Here is a 25175-nt window from a genome sequence, read left to right as displayed (position 1 = left end):
CACTCATGTCTCCAATCACCCCCACCCCCCAGCAGTGCAGGGCACCCTCCACCGGGCCCCCACTCATGTCTCCCATCACCCCCACCCCCCAGCAGTCAGTGGCACCCTCCACCAGGCCCCACACTCATGTCTCCCATCACCCCCACCCCCCAGCATCCAGGGGCACCCTCCACCAGGCCCCCACTCATGTCTCCCATCACCCCCAACCCCCAGCAGTGCAGGGCACCCTCCACCAGGCCCCCACTCATGTCCAACTCATGTCCCCCTGCACCCCCACCCCCCAGCATCCAGGGGAAACCTCCACCAGGCCCACACTCATGTCCAACTCATGTCTCCCAGCACCCCCACCCCCCAGCAGTCAGGGGCACCCTCCACCAGGCCCCCACTCATGTCTCCCATCACCCCCACCCCCCAGCAGTGCAGGGCACCTTCCCCCAGGCCCCCACTCATGTCTCCCATCATCCCCACCCCCCAGCAGTGCAGGGCACACTCCACCAGGCCCCGACTCATGTCCAACTCATGTCCCCCTGCACCCTCACCCCCCAGCATCCAGGGGCACACTCCACCAGGCCCCCACTCATGTCCAACTCATGTCCCCCTGCACCCCCACCCCCAGCATCCAGGGGCACCCTCCACCAGGCCCCCACTCATGTCTAACTCATGTCTCCCAGCACCCCCACCCCCCCAGCAGTCAGGGGCACCCTCCACCAGGCCCCCACTCATGTCTCCCATCACCCCCACCCCCCAGCAGTGCAGGGCACCCTCCACCAGGCCCCCACTCATGTCCAACACATGTCTCCCACCACCCCCACCCCCCAGCAGTCAGGGGCACCCTCCACCAGGCCCCCACTCATGTCTCCCATCACCCCCACCCACCAGCAGTGCAGGGCACCCTCCACCAGGCCCCCACTCATGCCCAACTCATGTCCCCCTGCACCCCCAGCCCTCAGCATCCAAGGGCACCCTCCACCAGGCCCCCACTCATGTCCAACTCATGTCCCCCTGCACCCCACCCCCCAGCATCCAGGCGCACCCTCCACCAGGCCCCCACTCGTGTCCAACACATGTCCCCCTGCACCCCCATCCCCCAGCATCCAGGGGCACCCTCCACCAGGCCCCCACTCATGTCTCCCATCACCCCCACCCCCAGCAGTCAGGGGCACCCTCCACCAGGCACCCACTCATGTCTCCCATCACTCCCACCCCCCAGCAGTGCAGGGCACCCTCCACCAGGCCCCCACTCATGTCCAACTCATGTCTCCCACCACCCCTACCCCCCAGCAGTGCAGGGGACCCTCCACTTGGCCCCCACTCATGTCTCCCATCACCCCCACCCCCCAGCATCCAGGGGCACCCTCCACCAGGCCCCCACTCATGTCTCCCATCACCCCCACCCCCCAGCAGTCAGTGGCACCCTCCACCAGGCCCCCACTCATGTCTCCCATCACCCCCACCCCCCAGCATCCAGGGGCACCCTCCACCAGGCCCCCACTCATGTCTCCCATCACCCCCACCCCCCAGCAGTGCAGGGCACCCTCCACCAGGCCCCCACTCATGTCCAACTCATGTCCCCCTGCACCCCCACCCCTCAGCATCCAGGGGAAACCTCCACCAGGCCCACACTCATGTCCAACTCATGTCTCCCAGCACCCCCACCGCCCAGCAGTCAGGGGCACCCTCCACCAGGCCCCCACTCATGTCTCCCATCACCCTCACCCCCCAGCAGTGCAGGGCACCTTCCCCCAGGCCCCCACTCATGTCTCCCATCATCCCCACCCCCCAGCAGTGCAGGGCACCCTCCACCAGGCCCCCACTCATGTCCAACTCATTTCCCCCTGCACCCTCACCCCCCAGCAACCAGGGGCACACTCCACCAGGCCCCCACTCATGTCCAACTCATGTCTCCCAGCACCCCCACCCCCCAGCAGTCAGGGGCACCCTCCACCAGGCCCCCACTCATGTCTCCCATCGCCCCCACCCACCAGCAGTGCAGGGCACCCTCCACCAGGCCCCCACTCATGTCCAACTCATGTCCCCCTGCACCCCCAGCCCCCAGCATCCAGGGGCACCATCCACCAGGCCCCCACTCATGTCTCCCATCACCCCCACCCCCAGCAGTGCAGGGCACCCTCCACCAGGCCCCCACTCATGTCCAACTCATGTCTCCCTGCACCCCAGCCCCCAGCATCCAGGGGCACCCTCCACCAGGCCCCCACTCATGTCTCCCATCACCCCCACCCACCAGCATCCAGGGGCACCCTCCGCCAGGCCCCCACACATGTCTACCATCACCCCCACCCCCCAGCATCCAGGGGCACCCTCCACCAGGCCCCCACTCATGTCTCCCATCACCCCCACTCCCCAGAAGTGCAGGGCACCCTCCACCAGGCCCCCACTCATGTCCCCCTGCACCCCCACCCCCCAGCATCCAGGGGCACCCTCCACCAGGCCCCCACGCATGTCCCCCTGCACCCCCACCCCCCAGCATCCAGGGGCACCCACCACCAGGCCCCCACTCATGTCTCCCATCACCCCCACCCCCCAGCATCCAGGGGCACCCTCCACCAGGCCCCCACTCATGTCCAACTCATGTCCCCCTGCACCCCCACCCCCCAGCAGTGCAGGGCACCCTCCACCAGGCACCCACTCATGTCCAACTCATGTCTCCCATCACCCCCACCCCCAGCAGTGCAGGGCACCCTCCACCAGGCCCCCACTCATGTCTCCGATCACCCCCACCCCCCAGCAGTCAGGGGCACCCTCCACCAGGCCCCCACTCATGTCCCCCTGCACCCCCACCCCCCAGCATCCAGGGGCACCCACCACCAGGCCCCCACTCATGTCTCCCATCACCCCCACCCCCCAGCAGTGCAGGGCAGCCTCCACCAGGCTCCCACTCATGTCTCCCATCACCCCCACCCCCCAGCAGTCAGGGGCACCCTCCACCAGGCCCCCACTCATGTCTCCCATCACCCCCACCCCCCAGCATCAAGGGGTACCCTCCACCAGACCCCCACTCATGTCCAACTCATGTCTCCCAGCACCCCCACCCCCCAGCAGTCAGGGGCACCCTCCACCAGGCCCCCACTCATGTCTCCCATTACCCCCACCCCCCAGCAGTGCAGGGCACCCTCCACCAGGCCCCCACTCATGTCCAACTCATGTCTCCCACCACCCCCACCCCCCAGCATCCAGGGGCACCCTCCACCAGGCCCCCACTCATGTCCCCCTGCACCTCCACCCCCCAGCAGTCAGGGGCACCCTCCACCAGGCCCCCACTCATGTCCAACACATGTCCCCCTGCAGCCCCACCCCCCAGCAGTGCAAGGCACCCTCCACCAGGCCCCCACTCATGTCCACCTCATGTCTCCCATCACCCCCACCCCCCAGCAGTACAGGGCACCCTCCACCAGGCCCCCACTCATGTCTCCCATCACCCCCACCCCCTAGCATCCAGGGGCACCCTCCACCAGGCCCCCACTCATGTCTCCCATCACCCCCACCCCCCAGCATCCACGGGCACCCTCCACCAGGCCCCCACTCATGTCTCCCATCACCCCCACTCCCCAGCAGTGCAGGGCACCCTCCACCAGGCCCCCACTCATGTCCCCCTGCACCCCCACCACCCAGAATCCAGGGGCACCCTCCACCAGGCCCCCACTCATGCCCAACTCATGTCCCCTGCACCCCCACCCCCCAGCAGTGCAGGGCACCCTCCACCAGGCCCCCACTCATGTCCAACTCATGTCTCCCATCACCCCCACCCCCCAGCAGTGCAGGGCACCCTCCACCAGGCCCCCACTCATGTCTCCCATCACCCCCAACTTCCGGCAGTCAGGGGCACCCTCCGCCATGGCCCCCACTCATGTCCCCCTGCACCCCCACCCCTCCAGCAGTCAGGGGCACCCTCCACCAGTCCCCCACTCATGTTTCCCATCACCCCCACCCCGCAGCATCCAGGGGCACCCTCCACCAGGCCCCCACTCATGTCTCCCATCACCCCCACCCCCAGCAGTGCAGGGCACCCTCCACCAGGCCCCCACTCATGTCTCTCATTACCCCCACCCCCCAGCATCCAGGGGCACCCTCCACCAGGCCCCCACTCATGTCCAACTCATGTCTCCCAGCACCCCCACCCCCCAGCAGTCAGGGGCACCCTCCACCAGGCCCCCACTCATGTCTCCCATCACCCCCACCCCCCAGCAGTGCAGGGCACCCTCCACCAGGCCCCCACTCACGTCCAACTCATGTCTCCCACCACCCCCACCCCCCAGCATCCAGGGGCACCCTCCACCAGGACCCCACTCATGTCCCCCTGCACCCCCACCCCCAGCAGTCAGGGCACCCTCCACCAGGCCCCCACTCATGTCCAACTCATGTACCCCTGCACCCCCACCCCCCAGCAGTGCAGGGCACCCTCCACCAGGCCCCCACTCATGTCCAACTCATGTCTCCCATCACCCCCACCCCACAGCAGTGCAGGGCACCCTCCACCAGGCCCCCACTCATGTCTCCCATCACCCCCACCCCCCAGCATCCACAGCCACCCTCCACCAGGCCCCCACTCATGTCTCCCATCACCCACACCCCCCAGCAGTGCAGGGCACCCTACACCAGGCCCCCACTCATGTCCCCCTGCACTCCCACCCCCCAGCATCGAGGGGCACCCTCCACCAGGCCCCCACTCATGTCCAACACATGTCCCCCTGCACCCCCACCCCCCAGCAGTGCAGGGCACCCTCCACCAGGCCCCCACTCATGTCCAACTCATGTCTCCCATCACCCCCACCCCCCAGCAGTGCAGGGCACCCTCCACCAGGCCCCCACTCATGTCTCCCATCACCCCCACCCCCCAGCAGTCAGGGGCACCCTCCACCAGGCCCCCACTCATGTCCCCCTGCACCCCCATCCCCGAGCAGTCAGGGGCACCCTCCACCAGGCCCCCACTCATGTCTCCCATCACCCCCACCCCCCAGCATCCAGGGGCACCCTCCACCAGGCCCCCACTCATGTCTCCCATCACCCCCACACCCCAGCAGTGCAGGGCACCCTCCGCCAGGCCCCCACTCATGTCTCCCATCACCCCCACCCCCCAGCAGTCAGGGGCACCCTCCACCAGGCCCCCACTCATGTCCCCCTGCACCCCCACCCCCCAGCAGTCAGGGGCACCCTCCACCAGGCCCCCACTCATGTCTCCCATCACCCCCACCCCCCAGCAGTGCAGGGCACCCTCCACCAGGCCCCCACTCATGTCCAACTCATGTCCCCCTGCACCCCCACCCCCCAGCATCCAGGGGAAACCTCCACCAGGCCCACACTCATGTCCAACTCATGTCTCCCAGCACCCCCACCCCCCAGCAGTCAGGGGCACCCTCCACCAGGCCCCCACTCATGTCTCCCATCACCCCCATCCCCCAGCAGTGCAGGGCACCTTCCCCCAGTCCCCCACTCATGTCTCCCATCATCCCCACCCCCCAGAAGTGCAGGGCACCCTCCACCAGGCCCCCACTCATGTCCAACTCATGTCCCCCTGCACCCTCACCCCCCAGCATCCAGGGGCACACTCCACCAGGCCCCCACTCATGTCCAACTCATGTTCCCCTGCACCCCCACCCCCAGCATCCAGGGGCACCCTCCACCAGGCCCCCACTCATGTCCAACTCATGTCTCCCAGCACCCCCACCCCCAGCAGTCAGGGGCACCCTCCACCAGGCCCCCACTCATGTCTCCCAGCTCCCCCACCCCCAGCAGTCAGGGGCACCCTCCGCCAGGCCCCCACTCATGTCTCCCATCACCCCCACCCCCCAGCAGTGCAGGGCACCTTCCCCCAGGCCCCCACTCATGTCTCCCATCACCCCCCCCCCCAGCAGTCAATGGCACCCTCCACCAGGTCCCCACTTATGTCCAACTCATGTCCCCCTGCACACCACCCCCCAGCTTCCAGGCGCACCCTCCACCAGGCCCCCACTCATGTCCAACACATGTCCCCCTGCACCCCCACCCCCTAGCATCCAGGGGCACCCTCCACCAGGCCCCCACTCATGTCTCCCATCACCCCCACCCCCAGCAGTCAGGGGCACCCTCCACCAGGCCCCCACTCATGTCTCCCATCACTCCCACCCCCCAGCAGTGCAGGGCACCCTCCACCAGGCCCCCACTCATGTCCAACTCATGTCTCCCACCACCCCCACCCCCCAGCAGTGCAGGGCACCCTCCACTTGGCCCCCACTCATGTCTCCCATCACCCCCACCCCCCAGCATCCAGGGGCACCCTCCACCAGGCCCCCACTCATGTCTCCCATCACCCCCACCCCCCAGCATCCAGGGGCACCCTCCACCAGGCCCCCACTCATGTCTCCCATCACCCCCACCCCCCAGCAGTGCAGGGCACCCTCCACCAGGCCCCCACTCATGTCCCCCTGCACCCCCACCCCCCAGCATCCAGGGGCACCCTCCACCAGGCCCCCACTCATGTCCAACTCATGCCCCCTGCACCCGCACCCCCAGCAGTGCAGGGCACCCTCCACCAGGACCCCACTCATGTCTCCCATCACCCCCACCCCCCAGCAGTCAGGGGCACCCTCCACCACACCCCCACTCATGTCCCCCTGCACCCCCACCCCCCAGCAGTCAGGGGCACCCTCCACCAGGCCCCCACTAATGTCTCCAATCACCCCCACCCCCCAGCATCCAGGGGCACCCTCCAACAGGCCCCCACTCATGTCTCCCATCACCCCCACCCCCCAGCAGTGCAGGGCACCCTCCACCGGGCCCCCACTCATGTCTCCCATCACCCCCACCCCCCAGCAGTCAGTGGCACCTCCACCAGGCCCCCACTCATGTCTCCCATCACCCCCACCCACCAGCATCCAGGGGCACCCTCCACCAGGCCCCCACTCATGTCTCCCATCACCCCCACCCCCCAGCAGTGCAGGGCACCCTCCACCAGGCCCCCACTCATGTCCACCTCATGTTCCCCTGCACCCCCACCCCCAGCATCCAGGGGCACCCTCCACCAGGCCCCCACTCATGTCCAACTCATGTCTCCCAGCACCCCCACCCCCAGCAGTCAGGGGCACCCTCCACCAGGCCCCCACTCATGTCTCCCAGCTCCCCCACCCCCCAGCAGTCAGGGGCACCCTCCGCCAGGCCCCCCACTCATGTCTCCCATCACCCCCACCCCCCAGCAGTGCAGGGCACCTTCCCCCAGGCCCCCACTCATGTCTCCCATCACCCCCCCCCCCAGCAGTCAATGGCACCCTCCACCAGGTCCCCACTTATGTCCAACTCATGTCCCCCTGCACACCACCCCCCAGCTTCCAGGCGCACCCTCCACCAGGCCCCCACTCATGTCCAACACATGTCCCCCTGCACCCCCACCCCCTAGCATCCAGGGGCACCCTCCACCAGGCCCCCACTCATGTCTCCCATCACCCCCACCCCCAGCAGTCAGGGGCACCCTCCACCAGGCCCCCACTCATGTCTCCCATCACTCCCACCCCCCAGCAGTGCAGGGCACCCTCCACCAGGCCCCCACTCATGTCCAACTCATGTCTCCCACCACCCCCACCCCCAGCAGTGCAGGGCACCCTCCACTTGGCCCCCACTCATGTCTCCCATCACCCCCACCCCCCAGCATCCAGGGGCACCCTCCACCAGGCCCCCACTCATGTCTCCCATCACCCCCACCCCCCAGCATCCAGGGGCACCCTCCACCAGGCCCCCACTCATGTCTCCCATCACCCCCACCCCCCAGCAGTGCAGGGCACCCTCCACCAGGCCCCCACTCATGTCCCCCTGCACCCCCACCCCCCAGCATCAGGGGCACCCTCCACCAGGCCCCCACTCATGTCCAACTCATGCCCCCTGCACCCGCACCCCCAGCAGTGCAGGGCACCCTCCACCAGGACCCCACTCATGTCTCCCATCACCCCCACCCCCCAGCAGTCAGGGGCACCCTCCACCACGCCCCCACTCATGTCCCCCTGCACCCCCACCCCCAGCAGTCAGGGGCACCCTCCACCAGGCCCCCACTAATGTCTCCAATCACCCCCACCCCCCAGCATCCAGGGGCACCCTCCAACAGGCCCCCACTCATGTCTCCCATCACCCCCACCCCCCAGCAGTGCAGGGCACCCTCCACCGGGCCCCCACTCATGTCTCCCATCACCCCCACCCCCCAGCAGTCAGTGGCACCCTCCACCAGGCCCCCACTCATGTCTCCCATCACCCCCACCCACCAGCATCCAGGGGCACCCTCCACCAGGCCCCCACTCATGTCTCCCATCACCCCCACCCCCCAGCAGTGCAGGGCACCCTCCACCAGGCCCCCACTCATGTCCAACTCATGTTCCCCTGCACCCCCACCCCCCAGCATCCAGGGGAAACCTCCACCAGGCCCACACTCATGTCCAACTCATGTCTCAAAGCACCCCCACCCCCCAGCAGTCAGGGGCACCCTCCACCAGGCCCCCACTCATGTCTCCCATCACCTCCACCCCCCAGCAGTGCAGGGCACCTTCCCCCAGGCCCCCACTCATGTCCAACTCATGTCTCCCACCACCCCCACCCCCCCCCAGCATCCAGGGGCACCCTCCACCAGGCCCCCACTCATGTCCCCCTGCACCCCCACCCCAGCAGTCAGGGGCACCCTCCACCAGGCCCCCACTCATGTCCAACTCATGTCCCCCTGCACCCCCCCAGCAGTGGAGGGCACCCTCCACCAGGCCCCCACTCATGTCCAACTCATGTCTCCCATCACCCCCACCCCCCAGCAGTGCAGGGTACCCTCCACCAGGCCCCACTCATGTCTCCCATCACCCCCACCCCCCAGCATCCAGGGGCACCCTCCACCAGGCCCCCACTCATGTCTCCCATCACCCCCACCCCCCAGCATCCACAGCCACCCTCCACGAGGCCCCCACTCATGTCTCCCATCACCCCCACCCCCCAGCAGTGCAGGGCACCCTCCACCAGGCCCCCACTCATGTCCCCCTGCACCCCCACCCCCCAGCATCCAGGGGCACCCTCCACCAGGCCCCCACTCATGTCCAACTCATGCCCCCTGCACCCGCACCCCCAGCAGTGCAGGGCACCCTCCACCAGGACCCCACTCATGTCTCCCATCACCCCCACCCCCCAGCAGTCAGGGGCACCCTCCACCACGCCCCCACTAATGTCTCCAATCACCCCCACCCCCCAGCATCCAGGGGCACCCTCCAACAGGCCCCCACTCATGTCTCCCATCACCCCCACCCCCCAGCAGTGCAGGGCACCCTCCACCGGGCCCCCACTCATGTCTCCCATCACCCCCACCCCCCAGCAGTCAGTGGCACCCTCCACCAGGCCCCCACTCATGTCTCCCATCACCCCCACCCACCAGCATCCAGGGGCACCCTCCACCAGGCCCCCACTCATGTCTCCCATCACCCCCACCCCCCAGCAGTGCAGGGCACCCTCCACCAGGCCCCCACTCATGTCCAACTCATGTTCCCCTGCACCCCCACCCCCCAGCATCCAGGGGAAACCTCCACCAGGCCCACACTCATGTCCAACTCATGTCTCCCAGCACCCCCACCCCCCAGAAGTCAGGGGCACCCTCCACCAGGCCCCCACTCATGTCTCCCATCACCTCCACCCCCCAGCAGTGCAGGGCACCTTCCCCCAGGCCCCCACTCATGTCTCCCATCACCCTCACCCCCCAGCATCCAGGGGCACACTCCACCAGGCCCCCACTCATGTCCAACTCATGTCCCCCTGCACCCCCACCCCCAGCATCCAGGGGCACACTCCACCAGGCCCCCACTCATGTCCAACTCATGTCCCCCTGCACCCCCCCCCCCAGCAGAAAGGGGCACCCTCCACCAGGCCCCCACTCATGTCTCCCATCACCCCCACCCCCCAGCAGTGCAGGGCACCCTCCACCAGGCCCCCACTCATGTCCAACTCTTGTCCCCCTGCACCCCCACCCCCCAGCATCCAGGGGCACCCTCCACCAGGCCCCCACTCATGTCCAACACATGTCTCCCACCACCCCCACCCCCCAGCAGTCAGGGGCACCCTCCACCAGGCCCCCACTCATGTCTCCCATCACCCCCACCCACCAGCAGTGCAGGGCACCCTCCACCAGGCCCCCACTCATGTCCAACTCATGTCCCCCTGCACCCCCAGCCCCCAGCATCCAGGGGCACCCTCCACCAGGCCCCCACTCATGTCCAACTCATGTCCCCCTGCACCCCACCCCCCAGCATCCAGGCGCACCCTCCACCAGGCCCCCACTCATGTCCAACACATGTCCCCCTGCACCCCCATCCCCCAGCATCCAGGGGCACCCTCCACCAGGCCCCCACTCATGTCTCCCATCACCCCCACCCCCAGCAGTCAGGGGCACCCTCCACCAGGCACCCACTCATGTCTCCCATCACTCCCACCCCCCAGCAGTGCAGGGCACCCTCCACCAGGCCCCCACTCATGTCCAACTCATGTCTCCCACCACCCCCACCCCCCAGCAGTGCAGGGGACCCTCCACTTGGCCCCCACTCATGTCTCCCATCACCCCCACCCCCCAGCATCCAGGGGCACCCTCCACCAGGCCCCCACTCATGTCTCCCATCACCCCCACCCCCCAGCATCCAGGGGCACCCTCCACCAGGTCCCCACTCATGTCTCCCATCACCCCCACCCCCCAGCAGTCAGTGGCACCCTCCACCAGGCCCCCACTCATGTCTCCCATCACCCCCACCCCCCAGCATCCAAGGGCACCCTCCACCAGGCCCCCACTCATGTCTCCCATCACCCCCACCCCCCAGCAGTGCAGGGCACCCTCCACCAGGCCCCCACTCATGTCCAACTCATGTCCCCCTGCACCCCCACCCACCCAGCATCCAGGGGAAACCTCCACCAGGCCCACACTCATGTCCAACTCATGTCTCCCAGCACCCCCACCCCCCAGCACTCAGGGGCACCCTCCACCAGGCCCCCACTCATGTCTCCCATCACCCTCACCACCCAGCAGTGCAGGGCACCTTCCCCCAGGCCCCCACTCATGTCTCCCATCATCCCCACCCCCCAGCAGTGCAGGGCACCCTCCACCAGGCCCCCACTCATGTCCAACTCATGTCCCCCTGCACCCTCACCCCCCAGCAACCAGGGGCACACTCCACCAGGCCCCCACTCATGTCCAAATCATGTCCCCCTGCACCCCCACCCCCAGCATCCAGGGGCACCCTCCACCAGGCCCCCACTCATGTCCAACTCATGTCTCCCAGCACCCCCACCCCCCAGCAGTCAGGGGCACCCTCCACCAGGCCCCCACTCATGTCTCCCATCACCCCCACCCCCCAGCAGTGCAGGGCACCCTCCACCAGGCCCCCACTCATGCCCAACTCATGTCCCCTGCACCCCCACCCCCCAGCAGTGCAGGGCCCCCTCCACCAGGCCCCCACTCATGTCCAACTCATGTCTCCCATCACCCCCACCCCCCAGCAGTGCAGGGCACCCTCCACCAGGCCCCCACTCATGTCTCCCATCACCCCCAACTTCCGGCAGTCATGGGCACCCTCCACCATGGCCCCCACTCATGTCCCCCTGCACCCCCACCCCTCCAGCATCCAGGGGCACCCTCCACCAGGCCCCCACTCATGTCTCCCATCACTCCCACCCCCCAGCAGTGCAGGGCACCCTCCACCAGGCCCCTACTCATTTCTCCCATCACCCCCACCCCCAGCAGTCAGGGGCACCCTCCACCAGGCCCCCACTCATGTCCCCCTGCACCCCCACCCCTCCAGCATCCAGGGGCACCCTCCACCAGGCCCCCACTTATGTCTCCCATCACCCCCACCCCCCAGCATCCAGGGGCACCCTCCACCAGGCCCCAACTCATGTCCGACTCATGTCTCCCAGCCCCCCCAGCCCCCAGCAGTCAGGGGCACCCTCCACCAGGCCCCCACTCATGTCTCCCATCACCCCCACCCCCCAGCAGTGCAGGGCACCCTCCACCAGGCCCCCACTCATGTCCAACTCATGTCTCCCACCACCCCCAGCATCCGGGGGCACCCTCCACCAGGCCCCCATTCATGTCCCCCTGCACCCCCACCCCCCAGCAGTCAGGGTCACCCTCCACCAGGCCCCCACTCATGTCCAACACATGTCCCCCTGCACCCCCACCCCCCAGCAGTGCAAGGCACCCTCCACCAGGCCCCCACTCATGTCCAACTCATGTCTCCCATCACCCCCACCCCCCAGCAGTGCAGGGCACCCTCCACCAGGCCCCCACTCATGTCTCCCGTCACCCCCACCACCCAGCATCCAGGGGCACCCTCCACCAGGCCCCCACTCATGTCTCCCATCACCCCCACCCCCCAGCATCCAGGGGCACCCTCCACCAGGCCCCCACATATGTCCCACTGCACCCCCACCCCCCAGAATCCAGGGGCACCCTCCACCAGGCCCCCACTCATGTCCCCTGCACCCCCACCCCCAGCAGTGCAGGGCACCCTCCCCAGGCCCCCACTCATGTCCAACTCATGTCTCCCATCACCCCCACCCCCCAGCAGTGCAGGGCACCCTCCACCAGGCCCCCACTCATGTCTCCCATCACCCCCAACTTCCGGCAGTCATGGGCACCCTCCACCATGGCCCCCACTCATGTCCCCCTGCACCCCCACCCCTCCAGCATTCAGGGGCACCCTCCACCAGGCCCCCACTCATGTCTCCCATCACTCCCACCCCCCAGCAGTGCAGGGCACCCTCCACCAGGCCCCCACTCATGTCTCCCTTCACCCCCACCCCCAGCAGTCAGGGGCACCCTCCACCAGGCCCCCACTCATGTCTCCCATCACCCCCACCGCCCAGCATCCAGGGGCACCCTCCACCAGGCCCCCACTCATGTCCAACTCATGTCTCCCAGCACCCCCACCCCCCAGCAGTCAGAGGCACCCGCCACCAGGCCCTCACTCATGTCTCCCATCACCCCCACCCCCCAGCAGTGCAGGGAACCCTCCACCAGGCCCCCACTCATGTCCAACTCATGTCTCCCACCACCCCCACCCCCCAGCATCCAGGGGCACCCTCCACCAGGCCCCCATTCATGTCCCCCTGCACCCCCACCCCAGCAGTCAGGGGCACCCTCCACCAGGCCCCCACTCATGTCCAACTCATGTCCCCCTGCACCCCCCAAGCAGTGGAGGGCACCCTCCACCAGGCCCCCACTCATGTCCAACTCATGTCTCCCATCACCCCCACCCCCCAGCAGTGCAGGGTACCCTCCACCAGGCCCCCACTCATGTCTCCCATCACCCCCACCCCCCAGCATCCAGGGGCACCCTCCACCAGGCCCCCACTCATGTCTCCCATCACCCCCACCCCCCCAGCATCCACAGCCACCCTCCACCAGGCCCCCACTCATGTCTCCCATCACCCCCACCCTCCAGCAGTGCAGGGCACCCTCCACCAGGCCCCCACTCATGTCTCCCATCACCCCCAACTTCCGGCAGTCATGGGCACCCTCCACCATGGCCCCCACTCATGTCCCCCTGCACCCCCACCCCTCCAGCATCCAGGGGCACCCTCCACCAGGCCCCCACTCATGTCTCCCATCACTCCCACCCCCCAGCAGTGCAGGGCACCCTCCACCAGGCCCCTACTCATTTCTCCCATCACCCCCACCCCCAGCAGTCAGGGGCACCCTCCACCAGGCCCCCACTCATGTCTCCCATCACCCCCACCCCCCAGCAGTGCAGGGCACCCTCCACCAGGCCCCCACTCATGTCTCCCATCACCCCAACTTCCGGCAGTCATGGGCACCCTCCACCATGGCCCCCACTCATGTCCCCCTGCACCCCCACCCCTCCAGCATCCAGGGGCACCCTCCACCAGGCCCCCACTCATGTCTCCCATCACCCCCACCCCCCAGCATCCAGGGGCACCCTCCACCAGGCCCCAACTCATGTCCAACTCATGTCTCCCAGCCCCCCCAGCCCCCAGCAGTCAGGGGCACCCTCCACCAGGCCCCCACTCATGTCTCCCATCACCCCCACCCCCCAGCAGTGCAGGGCACCCTCCACCAGGCCCCCACTCATGTCCAACTCATGTCTCCCACCACCCCCACCCCCCAGCATCCGGGGGCACCCTCCACCAGGCCCCCATTCATGTCCCCCTGCACCCCCACCCCCCAGCAGTCAGGGTCACCCTCCACCAGGCCCCCACTCATGTCCAACACATGTCCCCCTGCACCCCCACCCCCCAGCAGTGCAAGGCACCCTCCACCAGGCCCCCACTCATGTCCAACTCATGTCTCCCATCACCCCCACCCCCCCAGCAGTGCAGGGCACCCTCCACCAGGCCCCCACTCATGTCTCCCGTCACCCCCACCACCCAGCATCCAGGGGCACCCTCCACCAGGCCCCCACTCATGTCTCCCATCACCCCCACCCCCCAGCATCCAGGGGCACCCTCCACCAGGCCCCCACATATGTCCCACTGCACCCCCACCCCCCAGAATCCAGGGGCACCCTCCACCAGGCCCCCACTCATGCCCAACTCATGTCCCCTGCACCCCCACCCCCCAGCAGTGCAGGGCACCCTCCCCCAGGCCCCCACTCATGTCCAACTCATGTCTCCCATCACCCCCACCCCCCAGCAGTGCAGGGCACCCTCCACCAGGCCCCCACTCATGTCTCCCATCACCCCCAACTTCCGGCAGTCATGGGCACCCTCCACCATGGCCCCCACTCATGTCCCCCTGCACCCCCACCCCTCCAGCATTCAGGGGCACCCTCCACCAGGCCCCCACTCATGTCTCCCATCACTCCCACCCCCCAGCAGTGCAGGGCACCCTCCACCAGGCCCCCACTCATGTCTCCCTTCACCCCCACCCCCAGCAGTCAGGGGCACCCTCCACCAGGCCCCCACTCATGTCTCCCATCACCCCCACCGCCCAGCATCCAGGGGCACCCTCCACCAGGCCCCCACTCATGTCCAACTCATGTCTCCCAGCACCCCCACCCCCCAGCAGTCAGAGGCACCCGCCACCAGGCCCTCACTCATGTCTCCCATCACCCCCACCCCCCAGCAGTGCAGGGCACCCTCCACCAGGCCCCCACTCATGTCCAACTCATGTCTCCCACCACCCCCACCCCCCAGCATCCAGGGGCACCCTCCACCAGGCCCCCACTCATGTCCCCCTGCACCCCCACCCCAGCAGTCAGGGGCACCCTCCACCAGGCCCCCACTCATGTCCAACTCATGTCCCCCTGCACCCCCCCAGCAGTGGAGGGCACCCTCCACCAGGCCCCCACTCATGTCCAACTCATGTCTCCCATCACCCCCACCCCCCAGCAGTGCAGGGTACCCTCCACCAGGCCCCCACTCATGTCTCCCATCACCCCCACCCCCCAGCATCCAGGGGCACCCTCCACCAGGCCCCCACTCATGTCTCCCATCACCCCCACCCCCCAGCATCCACAGCCACCCTCCACGAGGCCCCCACTCATGTCTCCCATCACCCCCACCCCCCAGCAGTGCAGGGCACCCTCCACCAGGCCCCCACTCATGTCCCCCTGCACCCCCACCCCCCAGCATCGAGGGGCACCCTCCACCAGGCCCCCACTCATGTCCAACACATGTCCCCCTGCACCCCCACCCTCCAGCAGTGCAGGGCACCGTCCACCAGGCCCCCACTCATGTCTCCCATCACCCCACCCCCCAGCAGTCAGGGGCACCCTCCACCAGGCCCCCACTCATGTCCCCTTGCACCCCCACCCCCCAGCAGTCAGGGGCACCCTTCACCAGGCCCCCACTCGTGTCCCCCTGCACCCCCACCCCCCAGCAGTCAGGGGCACCCTCCACCAGGCCCCCACTAATGTCTCCAATCACCCCCACCCCCCAGCATCCAGGGGCACCCTCCACCAGGCCCCCACTCATGTCTCCCATCTCCCCCACCCCCCAGCAGTGCAGGGCACCCTCCACCGGGCCCCCACTCATGTCTCCCATCACCCCCACCCGCCAGCAGTCAATGGCACCCTCCACCAGGCCCCCACTCATGTCTCCCATCACCCCCACCCCCCAGCATCCAGGGGCACCCTCCACCAGGCCCCCACTCATGTCTCCCATCACCCCCACCCCCCAGCAGTGCAGGGCACCCTCCACCAGGCCCCCACTCATGTCCAACTCATGTCCCCCTGTACCCCCATCCCCCAGCATCCAGGGGCACCCTCCACCAGGCCCCCACTCATGTCCAACTCATGTCTCCCAGCACCCCCACCCCCCAGCAGTCAGGGGCACCCTCCACCAGGCCCCCACTCATGTCTCCCATCACCCCCACCCCCCAGCAGTGCACCTTCCACCAGGCCCCCACTCATGTCTCCCATCATCCCCACCCCCCAGCAGTGCAGGGCACCCTCCACCAGGCCCCCACTCATGTCCAACTCATGTCCCCCTGCACCCCCACCCCCCAGCATCCAGGGGCACCCTCCACCAGGCCCCCACTCATGTCCAACACATGTCTCCCACCACCCCCACCCCCCAGCAGTCAGGGGCACCCTCCACCAGGCCCCCACTCATGTCTCCCATCACCCCCACCCCCCAGCAGTGCAGGGCACCCTCCACCAGGCCCCCACTCATGTCCAACTCATGTCCCCCTGCACCACCAGCCCCCAGCATCCAGGGGCACCCTCCACCAGGCCCCCACTCATGTCCAACTCATGTCCCCCTGCACCCCACCCCCAGCATCCAGGGGCACCCTCCACCAGGCCCCCACTCATGTCCAACACATGTCCCCCTGCACCCCCACCCCCCAGCATCCAGGGGCAACCTCCACCAGGCCCCCACACATGTCTCCCATCACCCCCACCCCCAGCAGTCAGGGGCACCTCCACCAGGCCCCCACTCATGTCTCCCATCACTCCCACCCCCAGCAGTGCAGGGCACCCTCCACCAGGCCCCCACTCATGTCCAACTCATGTCTCACACCACCCCCACCCCCCAGCAGTGCAGGGCACCCTCCACTTGGCCCCCACTCATGTCTCCCATCACCCCCACCCCCCAGCATCCAGGGGCACCCTCCACCAGGCCCCCACTCATGTCTCCCATCACCCCAACCCCCAGCATCCAGGGGCACCCTCCACCAGGCCCCCACTCATGTCTCCCATCACCCCCACCCCCCAGCAGTGCAGGGCACCCTCCACCAGGCCCCCACTCATGTCCCCCTGCACCCCCACCCCCCAGCATCCAGGGGCACCCTCCACCAGGCCCCCACTCATGTCCAACTCATGTCCCCCTGCACCCCCACCCCCCAGCAGTGCAGGGCACCCTCCACCAGGCCCCGACTCATGTCCAACTCATGTCTCCCATCACCCCCACCCCCAGCAGTGCAGGGCACCCTCCACCAGGCCCCCACTCATGTCTCCCATCACCCCCACCCCCCAGCATCCAGGGGCACCCTCCACCAGGCCCCCACTCATGTCTCCCATCACCCCCACCCCCCAGCATCCAGGGGCACCCTCCACCAGGCCCCCACTCATGTCTCCCATCACCCCCACCCCCCAGCAGTGCAGGGCACCCTCCACCAGGCCCCCACTCATGTCCAACTCATGCCTCCCACCACCCCCACCCCTCAGCATCCAGGGGCACCCTCCACTAGGCCCCAACTCATGTCCCCCTGCACCCCCACCCCCCAGCATCCAGGGGTACCCTCCACCAGGCCCCCACTCATGTCCAACTCATGTCCCTCTGCACCCCCACCCCCCAGCAGTGCAGGGCACCCTCCACCAGGCCCCCACTCATGTCCAACTCATGTCTCCCATCACCCCCACCCCCAGCAGTGCAGGGCACCTTCCACCAGGCCCCCAGTCATGTCTCCGATCACCCCCACGCCCCAGCAGTCAGGGGCACCCTCCAACAGGCCCCCACTCATGTCCCCCTGCACCCCTACCCCCCAGCAGTCAGGGGCACCCTCCACCAGGCCCCCACTTATGTCTCCCATCACCCCCACCCCGCAGCATCCAGGGGCACCCTCCACCAGGTCCCCACTCATGTCTCCCATCATCCCCATGCCCCAGCAGTGCAGGGCACCCTCCACCAGGCCCCACTCATGTCTCCCATCACCCCCACCCCCCAGCGTCAGGGGCACCCTCCACCAGGCCCCCACTCATGTCTCCCATCACCCCCACGGCCCAGCATCCAGGGGCACCCTCCACCAGGCCCTCACTCATGTCCAACTCATGTCTCCCAGCACCCCCACCCCCCAGCAGTCAGGGGCACCCTCCACCAGGCCCCCACTCATGTCTCCCATCACCCCCACCCCCCAGCAGTGCAGGGCACCCTCCACCAGGCCCCCACTCATGTCCAACTCATGCCTCCCACCACCCCCACCCCTCAGCATCCAGGGGCACCCTCCACTAGGCCCCAACTCATGTCCCCCTGCACACCCACCCCCCAGCAGTCAGGGGAACCCTCCACCAGGCCCCCACTCATGTCCAACTTATGTCCCTCTGCACCCCCACCCCCCAGCAGTGCAGGGCACCCTCCACCAGGCCCCCACTCATGTCCAACTCATGTCTCCCATCACCCCCACCCCCCAGCAGTGCAGGGCACCCTCCACCAGGCCCCCACTCATGTCTCCCATCACCCCCACCCCCCAGCATCCAGAGGCACCCTCCACCAGGCCCCCACTCATGCCTCCCTTCACCCCCACCCCCCAGCATCCAGGGGCACCCTCCACCAGGCCCCCACTCATGTCTAACATCACCCCCACCCCCCAGCAGTGCAGGGCACCCTCCACCAGGCCCCCATTCATGTCCCACTGCACCCCCACCCCCCAGCATCGAGGGGCACCCTCCACCAGGCCCCCACTCATGTCCAACTCATGTCCCCCTGCACCCCCACACCCCAGCAGTGCAGGGCACCCTCCACCCTCATGTCTCCCATCACCCCCACCCCTAGCATCCAGGGGCACCCTCCACCAGGCCCCCACTCATGTCTCCCATCACCCCCATCCCCCAGCATCCAGGGGCACCCTCCACCAGGCCCCCACTCATGTCTCCCATCACCCCCACCCCCCAGCAGTGCAGGGCACCCTCCACCAGGCCCCCACTCATGTCCCTCTGCACCCCCACCCCCCAGCATCCAGGGGCACCCTCCACCAGGCCCCCACTCATGTCCAACTCATGTCCCCCTGCACCCCCACCCCCCAACAGTGCAGGGCACCCTCCACCAGGCCCCCACTCATGTCCAACTCATGTCTCCCATCACCCCCACCCCCCAGCAGTGCAGGGCACCCTCCACCAGGCCCCCACTCATGTCTCCCATCACCCCCACCCCCCAGCATCCAGGGGCACCCTCCACCAGGCCCCCACTCATTTCCCCCTGCACCCTCACCCCCCAGCATCCAGGGGCACCCTCCACCAGGCCCCCACTTATGTCTCCCATCACCGCCACCCCCCAGCATCCAGGGGCACCCTCCACCAGGCCCCCACTCATGTCTCCCATCACCCCCACCCCCCAGCAGTGCAGGACACCCTCCACCAGGCCCCCACTCATGTCTCCCATCACCCCCACCCCCCAGCAGTCAGCGGCACCCTCTACCAGGCCCCCACTCATGTCTCCCATAACCCCCAACCCCCAGCATCCAGGGGCACCCTCCACCAGGCCCCCACTCATGTCCAACTCATGTCTCCCAGCACCCCCACCCCCCAGCAGTCAGGGGCCCCCTCCACCAGGCCCCCACTCATGTCTCCCATCACCCCCACCCCCCAGCAGTGCAGGGCACCCTCCACCAGGCCCCCACTCATGTCCAAGTCATGTCTCCCTGCACCCCCACCCCCCAGCAGTGCAGGACACCCTCCACCAGGCCCCCACTCATGTCCAACTCATGTCTCCCATCACCCCCACCCCCCAGCAGTGCAGGGCACCCTCCACCAGGCCCCCACTCATGTCTCCCATCACCCCCAACTTCCGGCAGTCATGGGCACCCTCCACCAGGCCCCCACTCATGTCCAACTCATGTCTCCCATCACCCCACCCCCCAGCAGTGCAGGGCACCCTCCACCAGGCCCCCACTCATGTTCCCCATCACCCCCACCCCCCAGCATCCAGGGGCACCCTCCACCAGGCCCCCACTCATGTCCAACTCATGTCCCCCTGCACCCCCCCAGCAGTGGAGGGCACCCTCCACCAGGCCCCCACTCATGTCCAACTCATGTCTCCCATCACCCCCACCCCCCAGCAGTGCAGGGTACCCTCCACCAGGCCCCCACTCATGTCTCCCATCACCCCCACCCCCCAGCAGTGCAGGGCACCCTCCACCAGGCCCCCACTCATGTCCCCCTGCACCCCCACCCCCCAGCATCGAGGGGCACCCTCCACCAGGCCCCCACTCATGTCCAACACATGTCCCCCTGCACCCCCACCCCCCAGCAGTGCAGGGCACCGTCCACCAGGCCCCCACTCATGTCTCCCATCACCCCACCCCCCAGCAGTCAGGGGCACCCTCCACCAGGCCCCCACTCATGTCCCCTTGCACCCCCACCCCCCAGCAGTCAGGGGCACCCTTCACCAGGCCCCCACTCGTGTCCCCCTGCACCCCCACCCCCCAGCAGTCAGGGGCACCCTCCACCAGGCCCCCACTTATGTCTCCCATCACCCCCACCCCGCAGCATCCAGGGGCACCCTCCACCAGGTCCCCACTCATGTCTCCCATCACCCCCATGCCCCAGCAGTGCAGGGCACCCTCCACCAGGCCCCACTCATGTCTCCCATCACCCCCACCCCCCAGCGTCAGGGGCACCCTCCACCAGGCCCCCACTCATGTCTCCCATCACCCCCACGGCCCAGCATCCAGGGGCACCCTCCACCAGGCCCTCACTCATGTCCAACTCATGTCTCCCAGCACCCCCACCCCCCAGCAGTCAGGGGCACCCTCCACCAGGCCCCCACTCATGTCTTCCATCACCCCCACCCCCCAGCAGTGCAGGGCACCCTCCACCAGGCCCCCACTCATGTCCAACTCATGTCTCCCAGCACCCCCACCCCCCAGCAGTCAGGGGCACCCTCCACCAGGCCCACATTCATGTCTCCCACCATCCCCACCCCTCAGCATCCAGGGGCACCCTCCACTAGGCCCCAACTCATGTCCCCCTGCACCCCCACCCCCCAGCAGTCAGGGGAACCCTCCACCAGGCCCCCACTCATGTCCAACTTATGTCCCTCTGCACCCCCACCCCCCAGCAGTGCAGGGCACCCTCCACCAGGCCCCCACTCATGTCCAACTCATGTCTCCCATCACCCCCACCCCCCAGCAGTGCAGGGCACCCTCCACCAGGCCCCCACTCATGTCTCCCATCACCCCCACCCCCCAGCATCCAGGGGCACCCTCCACCAGGCCCCCACTCATGCCTCCCTTCAACCCCACCCCCCAGCATCCAGGGGCACCCTCCACCAGGCCCCCACTCATGTCTAACATCACCCCCACCCCCCAGCAGTGCAGGGCACCCTCCACCAGGCCCCCATTAATGTCCCACTGCACCCCCACCCCCCAGCATCGAGGGGCACCCTCCACCAGGCCCCCACTCATGTCCAACTCATGTCCCCCTGCACCCCCACACCCCAGCAGTGCAGGGCACCCTCCACCCTCATGTCTCCCATCACCCCCACCCCTAGCATCCAGGGGCACCCTCCACCAGGCCCCCACTCATGTCTCCCATCACCCCCATCCCCCAGCATCCAGGGGCACCCTCCACCAGGCCCCCACTCATGTCTCCCATCACCCCCACCCCCCAGCAGTGCAGGGCACCCTCCACCAGGCCCCCACTCATGTCCCTCTGCACCCCCACCCCCCAGCATCCAGGGGCACCCTCCACCAGGCCCCCACTCATGTCCAACTCATGTCCCCCTGCACCCCCACCCCCCAACAGTGCAGGGCACCCTCCACCAGGCCCCCACTCATGTCCAACTCATGTCTCCCATCACCCCCACCCCCCAGCAGTGCAGGGCACCCTCCACCAGGCCCCCACTCATGTCTCCCATCACCCCCACCCCCCAGCATCCAGGGGCACCCTCCACCAGGCCCCCACTCATTTCCCCCTGCACCCTCACCCCCCAGCATCCAGGGGCACCCTCCACCAGGCCCCCACTTATGTCTCCCATCACCCCTACCCCCCAGCATCCAGGGGCACCCTCCACCAGGCCCCCACTCATGTCTCCCATCACCCCCACCCCCCAGCAGTGCAGGACACCCTCCACCAGGCCCCCACTCATGTCTCCCATCACCCCCACCCCCCAGCAGTCAGGGGCACCCTCTACCAGGCCCCCACTCATGTCTCCCATAACCCCCAACCCCCAGCATCCAGGGGCACCCTCCACCAGGCCCCCACTCATGTCCAACTCATGTCTCCCAGCACCCCCACCCCCCAGCAGTCAGGGGCCCCCTCCACCAGGCCCCCACTCATGTCTCCCATCACCCCCACCCCTCAGCAGTGCAGGACACCCTCCACCAGGCCCCCACTCATGTCCAAGTCATGTCTCCCACCGCCCCCACCCCCCAGCATCCAGGGGCACCCTCCAACAGGCCCCCACTCATGTCCCCCTCCACCCCCACCCCCCAGCAGTCAGGGGCACCCTCCACCAGGCCCCCACTCATGTCCAACTCATGTCCCCCTGCACCCCCACCCCCCAGCAGTGCAGGACACCCTCCACCAGGCCCCCACTCATGTCCAACTCATGTCTCCCATCACCCCCACCCCCCAGCAGTGCAGGGCACCCTCCACCAGGCCCCCACTCATGTCTCCCATCACCCCCAACTTCCGGCAGTCATGGGCACCCTCCACCAGGCCCCCACTCACATACTTGCCAACCCTACCGATTTAGGCGGTAGGATACCGCTTTTTAAGCAGTCCTACCGCCTACCGATTTTTTGACATGAAATACCGATTTTTTTTTGTAAAAAAAAAAAAAAAAAAAAAATTTTTTTTTTCATTTTTTTTTTTTTGACCACGCCAGCTCGGGGAGTCTTTCAAGGGCTCCCCCGAGCTGGCGCACCGGGAGAATGCCCGGCATGCAGGCTTTTAATGTCAAAAGGCACCCACGGCGGTGGGCTAAAAGCGCCCTTCCGCCGCGGGTGCCTTTGACAAAAGGCGCCATTAGCCCCCCACCACGCCAACTCGGGGAGTCTTTCAAGGACTTCCCCGAGCTGGCGTAGCGGGAGAAGGCGCAGCATGCAGGCTTTTAATGTCAAAGGCACCCACGGCGGTGGGCTAAAAGCGCCCTTCCGCCGCGGGTGCCTTTGGCAAAAGGCGCCATTAGCCCCCCACCACGCCAACTCGGGGAGTCTTTCAGGACTTCCCCGAGCTGGTGTAGCGGGAGAAGGCGCGGCATGCAGGCTGTTAACGTCAAAGGCACCCACGGCGGTGGGCTAAAAGCACCCTTCCGCCGCGGGTGCCTTTGGCAAAAGGCGCCATTAGCCCCCCACCACGCCAACTCGGGGAGTTTTTCAAGGACTTCCCCGAGCTGGCGTAGCGGGAGAAGGCGCAGCATGCAGGCTTTTAATGTCAAAGGCACCCACGGCGGTGGGCTAAAAGCGCCCCTCCACCGCGGGTGCCTTTTGGTCAAAGGCGCCATTAGCCCCCCACCACGCCAGCTCGGGGGAGTCTTTCAAGGACTTCCCCGAGCTTGGCGTAGCGGGAGAAGGCGCAGCATGCAGGCTTTTAATGTCAAAGGCACCCACGGCGGTGGGCTAAAAGCGCCCCTCCACCGCGGGTGCCTTTTGGTCAAAGGCGCCATTAGCCCCCCACCACGCCAGCTCGGGGGAGTCTTTCAAGGACTTCCCCGAGCTGGCGTAGCGGGAGAAGGCGCAGCATGCAGGCCTTTGATGTAAAAGGCGTCCACGGCGGTGGGCTAAAGGCGCCCCTCCGCCGCGAGTGCCTTTCACAAAAGGCGCCATTAGCCCCTCCACCACGTCAACTCTGGTGAGTCTTTCAAGGGCTCCCCCGAGCTGGCGTGATGGCAGAAGGCGTGGCAGGCGCCTCATTGTCATTGAATGCACCCGCGGCGGCGGGCTCATTCAATGACAATGGGCTGCTGACGCGCCCTATTCCTATCATTACCTCCTCGACTGACTATTTTTGAAACTTTAAGATTCCTACAGATTTTTGGTCACAGAATGTTGGCATGTATGCACTCATGTCCAACTCATGTCTCCCATCACCCCACCCCCCAGCAGTGCAGGGCACCCTCCATCAGGCCCCCACTCATGTTCCCCATCACCCCCACCCCCCAGCATCCAGGGGCACCCTCCACCAGGCCCCCACTCATGTCTCCCATCACCCCCACCCCCCAGCATCCAGGGGCACCCTCCACCAGGCCCCCACGCATGTCCCCCTGCACCCCCACCCCCCAGCATCCAGGGGCACCCTCCACCAGGCCCCACTCATGTCCAACTCATGTCCCCCTGCACCCCCACGCCCCAGCAGTGCAGGGCACCCTCCACCGGCCCCCACTCATGTCCACCTCATGTCTCCCATCACTCCCACCCCCCAGCAGTGCAGGGCACCCTCCACCAGGCCCCCACTCATGTCTCCCATCACCCCCACCCCCATAGCTCTCAACCATTTGTGTCACAAAGGCGGGTGAAAACACCCGATTTTATTTGTGGCGGGTGAGAGGCCCATTGAAATGAATGGGCATGCAGGAGGCTTGGCGGGTGAGTCAGCTGTTTAGAAGGCGGGTGACACCCGCCAAAAGCGTGTGAGTTGAGAGCTATGCCCACCCTCCAGCAGTCAGGGGCACCCTCCACCAGGCCCCCACTCATGTCCCCCTGCACCCCCACCCCTCAGCAGTCAGGGGCACCCTCCACCAGGCCCCCACTCATGTCTCCCATCACCCCCACCCCCAGCAGTCAGGGGCACCCCCACCAGGCCCCCACTCATGTCTCCCATCACCCCCACCCCCCAGCAGTGCAGGGCACCCTCCACCAGGCCCCCACTCATGTCCAACTCATGTCCCCCTGCACTCCCACCCCCAGTATCCAGGGGCACCCTCCACCAGGCCCCCACTCATGTCCAACCCATGTCTCCCACCACCCCCACCCCCCAGCAGTCAGGGGCACCCTCCACCAGGCCCCCACTCATGTCTCCCATCACACCCACCCCCAGCAGTGCAGGGCACCCTCCACCAGGCCCCCACTC

Source organism: Ambystoma mexicanum, chromosome 14 (genome assembly GCF_040938575.1).
Source record: "Ambystoma mexicanum isolate Mex_15411 chromosome 14, UKY_AmexF1_1, whole genome shotgun sequence".
In the NCBI taxonomy this organism is placed as follows: domain Eukaryota; kingdom Metazoa; phylum Chordata; class Amphibia; order Caudata; family Ambystomatidae; genus Ambystoma; species Ambystoma mexicanum.
This window is presented reverse-complemented; position numbering follows the sequence as displayed.